General features: G+C 37.7%; 1 pseudogene; it reads left to right on the top strand.

Annotated features, from left to right (window-relative positions):
* The first annotated feature begins 238 nt into the window (after positions 1 to 238).
* On the top strand, positions 239 to 4,646 carry LOC149157872 (putative pectinesterase/pectinesterase inhibitor 51 pseudogene; annotated as a pseudogene).
* The last annotated feature ends 1,208 nt before the right edge of the window (positions 4,647 to 5,854 follow it).

Genomic DNA, 5,854 nt, shown 5'->3' with positions numbered 1-5,854 from the left:
TAAACGTGAAAGAAATAACCTTTCCTATTTATAGATTCAAAATTTTGTTTTAAAAATTCAATTCAAATACCTCTAGTCTAGTTTAACATATAGTCTAGTTTAGTTTAACATATAGTCTAGTTTAGTTTATAGATGCCTCTTGAGGAACAAAAAAATCAAATCTTCATATACCTAGTTATCTTTTTAGGAAAAGAGATGCCAAAAAAAATCTCAAAAACTTAACCGCTGTGTAACGTAACCTGTTCTTACAGTCATGAGCTTGACCAGCAATGCCCTTAGCATGGTAGATGCTCTGGATACATACGGACAGAATATGGTCCTATGGAGGCCTCCAAAAACAGAGAGATCATCCAATTCCTCTAGTACTGCAGATTATTACCATCATTATAATCAAATTTGGGATGTATTAGAGGTTGATAAATTGGTTCCCGATGTGATTGTGTCCAAGGATGAATCCTCTATGAGTATTCAACAGGCGGTGAACAGTGCACCGGATAAATCTGAGCGGAGATTCGTGATACATATAAAGGCTGGGGTGTATAAGGAGATTGTTAGGGTTCCTCCCAGTAAAACTAATCTTATGTTTGTGGGTGATGGCATGGGGAAGACTGTGATCACGGGGTCTATGCGTGTGTCATCCCTGCCTGGTGTTCCAAGTACATATGGCTCTGCAACTGTTGGTAATGCTCATCATTGTTCCTCTTCCTCTTCATATTAAGTTGGAATTTATTTCTTTGCCTGAGTTTGGTTTTGTTATTGTGTTTGATCATGGTGTGGTTCCTGGCAGATTTGAGATGCCTTGAATTGAAATTGGAAAATCTGCTCTTCCAACATGTTTTGATCATTACACATGGTTCTTGCGGACCACATCCCTCTGTGATTTTTCGGGTCAACCTTAGTCCATATTCTCTCCTCTCTCACCTTTTGTCACTAATTCACCCCAAGAGACATTAAAAGAGTTGTTAGGATCTTGAGCACTAGCAAAGAAGTAGATGAGTAAGGTCTGCAAGTTGAATTTGCATTGGCTTTCCCTCTTCATGGTCTCAAAATATCATCCACCCCATCTTCCAATTGAAGGATATTTCTGATAGAAATAATTACAGGAATATTATGATTGGGCGTGCCTTTGTCGAACTCTATGTTATGGGCGTGAACGTGTGGCTTTCTCAACATATAGAGAGGAACAAATTCAAAGCTATGGGGCAACCAAGTCTTAGAAGAGATTATGAAACTAGTGACCACATTTTTAGCCTGTGTGCTATTATCAAGGAAGCTGACGTCCCTCATCTAAAGTCCTGTTGCTTTGTGGATTTTCAGAAGGCTTTTGGACTCTGTTCCAAGGGAATTATCGTTCTGGAGACTACGTGAAATTGGCATCTTTGAGTGTCTCATAGTTGCTTTCATGAAATTCCATGGGATATACATTAATGGGTTAGAGCATAACCGAGCGAGTACTTCCACAAGGGAGATGTTTACGTTTTACACCATGTTTTGTTTACCTTATTCTTATTTGCAGAGGATCTGATCCTTTTAGCCTCCTCCCCTAGGGACATTCAGAGATAGCTTGATGCCCCTGCCAATGTGATGGTCATAGAATGATGGTGGTGAACCTTAGTGAAACTGAGGCTGTGATTTAAATATCCAAGAGCACCCTAACAAACTTCCACTTCTTCTTCAAAGGAAGCGAGGTGGAGATTACCATTGCTTATACATCTATGGGATCTGATCCATAGCCCTTAGGTTTAGCTTAAGGCATGTCTTTCAACCCAAACTTAGAAAGGGTTATAGGTCTCTCTCCATGCTTGACCGACAATACTTCCATATGCATTTTCAGAACATCTCTTCTGAGATGCATTTTTTGACACAATTAACAGACCTATAGTACTATATGGTGTTGAAATCTTGGGGCCTACCTCGTTACCACCTGACTGCGCACAGGTTGAGACAGTCCAATTCCTCATGCTACAGTGTATGATTTAGCATAAACAAACAGTTCCATAACCCATTGTACAAACAGTTTGGCATTCATCCCTTTTTCCTTGAGAGCATTTTTGGACTTGTCTTCTTTCTTCACGGGAAACTCCTATCTGGCCCTTTGCCTTTTTTAGATTGCCTCCACAGGCCCCTTTGTCTACCGAATGTGCTGTTTTTTTAAAGGCGTCTTCAGTTCTTCAAAGAGTGCCTCCCTCCTTTTAGCTATTCTCTAGATGCCCTAGTGACATCCTAGCCCCTGAATGGAGATAAACATGGATATCAAAGAGGACGTCTATCTACAGTAAATTCAGGTCACTTGGATTGAATCCCACAACGGTTTCACAATCAAATGACCTTCTACTATGATCACTTATTGTACAAGTATGATCTAGGAAGCAATTCTCTTTGATACATTTGCAGATTTTTATGGGTCTTCTTGCAGAACCCAAAGGGCTTTAAACGCTTGTTCAATTCTGTGGCCAAGGAATCCACTACCATTGCTTCCAATTCCTTCTGCATGGACATAAAGTGTGACCTTTCTGCCATGTTGCTAAGAACTACTGGATAAAAATGCCAAACCACAACACTGAGGGCCTGCATGCTGGTTAAACTTAAAAGCCTGAGGAAAGGTAGAGATTTGGCTGACAAGACTTCTTTGGAGACAATCAATTGTGAAAATGACCATCCAATTAATGAGAGAGAAATTTTCTACTTGAGTTCAACCCAGATTAATTCCCTTGCAAAGGAATGCTGATCTAGAAAGCATCAACAAAATACAAATGAGAGGAGAAGGAAACAATCAAAATCCAGTAGTGCTTGGAATGCAATCCGTCATTTGCAAGGGAAGCAATAATGCTTTTCTTCATATTGTAGGTTGCTGAAAAGAAGAGAGCAATAACATTTATTTTTGCAGATTCTGCACTTCTTTCATCCTATTAAAGCAGCAAAAAAATTAATTATCGTTTTACATTTTAAGAATAAGATATTTGGAACCCTTTCATATGATAGGTGTAATGTCTTTCAACATGCATTGGGGTTTGTAAGTTTGAGAAATTTCAATGGGCATATGCTAAAATCGGATCCTTTGTTTATTCTGATAACTAGATAAATATGTGTATGCTATTTCTAAACAAAGACGGAATTTAATACTTACAATTACCATCGTTCTTTGGTTTTGAACTCTTATCAAAGGAAAATTCAATCAATCCATATTCCTCGATCCCACTAAATCTTGTTTTAGATGTTGAGGATTGCTAATTTATTTGTTTTCACAATTGCAGCTGTAAATGCTGATGGCTTCTTAGCACGGGATATAACATTCGAAAATGCAGTAGGCCAGGTAGTCAACAAGCGGTAGCCCTAAGAGTAGATAGTGATCACTCTGCCTTCTACAACTGTGCCTTTCTTGGCCACCAGGATACATTGTACACTCATATTCTTCGTCAGTTCTATAGAAACTGCAGAATAGAAGGCACTGTTGACTTCATATTTGGAGACTCGGCAGCCATCTTTGAAAACTGTCTCATTCTGTTGCGTCCTCGTCAAATAAACTCAGACAAAGGATCATCAGATCCTGTCACTGCACAGGGTCGAACAGATCCAGCCGAGCCCACAGGATTTGTTTTCCATAACTGCACTATCAATGGAACTGAAGAATATATGAGGGCTTACTATGCCAACCCAAAAACTTACAAAGGCTATTTGGGTCAGCCATGGAAGATGTACTCTAGAGCAATCTGCATAAATTCATATTTGGGAGAGGCCATTAGCCCTGAGGGATGGATGCCGTGGATAGAGGACTTTGCTCTTAACACGCTTTACTATGGGGAATACCAGAATTATGGGCCGGGGGCTAAGGTTTCTGGAAGAACGCCATGGTCTAATCCGATACCTGAGACAAATGTAGGAATGTATACTGTTGGAAACTTTATACAGGGAGACGAATGGCTGCCAGATACAATCAATAAATTCAAAAACAAAGGTTGGTTACTATGCAATCTTCTAATGCGTGATTTTCTTCTACATTGTTGTTGTTCCCTGATGATGATGAAGAATTCAACGGGAAGCAATGGGACTAAAAATTCTCAGACAGTTGCAACCCAAAAATCCATGAGCCACATTGTTTCCTTCTATCACTGTTTCATCTGTCTTTGGAGTATTGCAATTTCAATCTGCTATGAAGGAGCCACTTGCTTTTCATTGGAGGAAAATGTTATTTGTACTTGTCTGCAATTTTTGCTGCACTATTTTGATCGACATTGATGACCAAAATGGCAGAATAATTTTGTACCTGGTGCAGAGGAAAGTTGTTTTGTTACTGGGAAAGTTTCAACGCAGCACTGTTTTGTGATTGGGCGAATCCTCCCGCAGTTATGTTTGAAGCATGGGATAAAACTTTTGGAAAAATGTTATGAACTCTAAAGGTTTGGGTGTCTGTATTTGTTGTTTTTTTTTTTTAAATCACGAAAATTGGTTGAATGAAAATTACAGGGATTTATTGAACCACCAACATAATATTGACTCTCAAGTTTTAAGTAGATATCATTCAAGTTCTCAATATGTTCTTAATATAAAAAAAAACATGCAACTTCTTATACAGGCTGACTGTAAGTGCAGAGCGATTTGGTGAACAGAAGCAAAAACCAGTCTATCGGTCAGCTTTCTGGTTATAGAGGACTCTACGACAACATTACAGCATACTTTTTAAACTAACCAAAAGACTTTTAAAAGGCTTGAAATAAAAACCGGACCTAGAAAGTTATAAAAGTCTGACCTTCCTGGTATAAGATACAAACTATTATTAACACCAGAAATAAAAAGACAACCACAATGAAGAATAATTTAAACATCGTTGGAACTAATAGATTCTAGAACAATATAAGTTTGGATAATACTTTGATCATTTGAAGAATAAGGTACTTAATTTTTAACAGCATGTTATTCTCGACAACGTGATGGCTTATTCTGTGTGACAATTTGCATACACTCTCTTTGATTTTTCCAAGGAGTGATGTTATTCAAAATATATCTCCCTGTGGGTGTCCTTATGCTGCACACAAGCAATGATGCATTCACTTTTTTCAACTTTATGTATGTTTATCATTTCCATCCATATGATTGTCTTCCCATGATTTCTAAGATGTAATTGAGTTTATATCCATCCAATTGTATTATAGGCTCCTAAACCAATGGTAAGATCAATTATTTTAGATTTGCTGACAGGACTAGATAGACACGTGGGATAAATCTTATATTTATAGTATACTCCTCTTTAACATTATGAGTTTGTACACATGTTTTAACACTTTCTCAGCTCTCAATAAAAATCAGAACATTGTGGAATTCTTTTAGGATCAGAAGCAACGGTAGGGTTGGAAAAAGCATGTAGCACTTATAATGTATCAAACTTAAAATAAGCCAGAAGTCTCCATTTTATCTGGGATTCCTCTTTGTTCATCCCTTGTCTGACACTAAGGTATATAATGTTCTGAAAAGTCTCATTGTGACATCCACTCATACATGCTAGACAGTAAGGCACACCTCTGTGTTGAGATTCAATTCTAGAACCATAATTGTTTTTGACTTTTATTGATTTTTCTTTGTCAAAAATGTTGATTAGCATTGCCTCGAATTGGCCATTTGTTGATGATAAAAAATAAACACTGGTAAAGAAACAAAATTGCATAAAATTTTGACTTCTTTCTTCTATGCTGTTGTTTCTTATGTCATTTGCATAAACTTTTGACTTCTCTCTTCTATGCTATTGTTTTTCATATCATTGCCTTACGGCGTTTCTTTTGCAACATGTGGTGCAAATGCTAGTTACACTCATAATTAAACGAATCGATTTTGAATTTCCATTAGTGACTACAATCCTGAT

The sequence above is a fragment of the Pinus tabuliformis genome, chromosome 5_2 (genome assembly GCF_031772625.1).
Source record: "Pinus tabuliformis cultivar Carrire ecotype Pingquan chromosome 5_2, CPIR1, whole genome shotgun sequence".
NCBI classification, from domain to species: domain Eukaryota; kingdom Viridiplantae; phylum Streptophyta; class Pinopsida; order Pinales; family Pinaceae; genus Pinus; species Pinus tabuliformis.
Note: the sequence above shows the minus strand (reverse complement) of the source record. Positions and strands in the feature narration are given on the sequence as shown.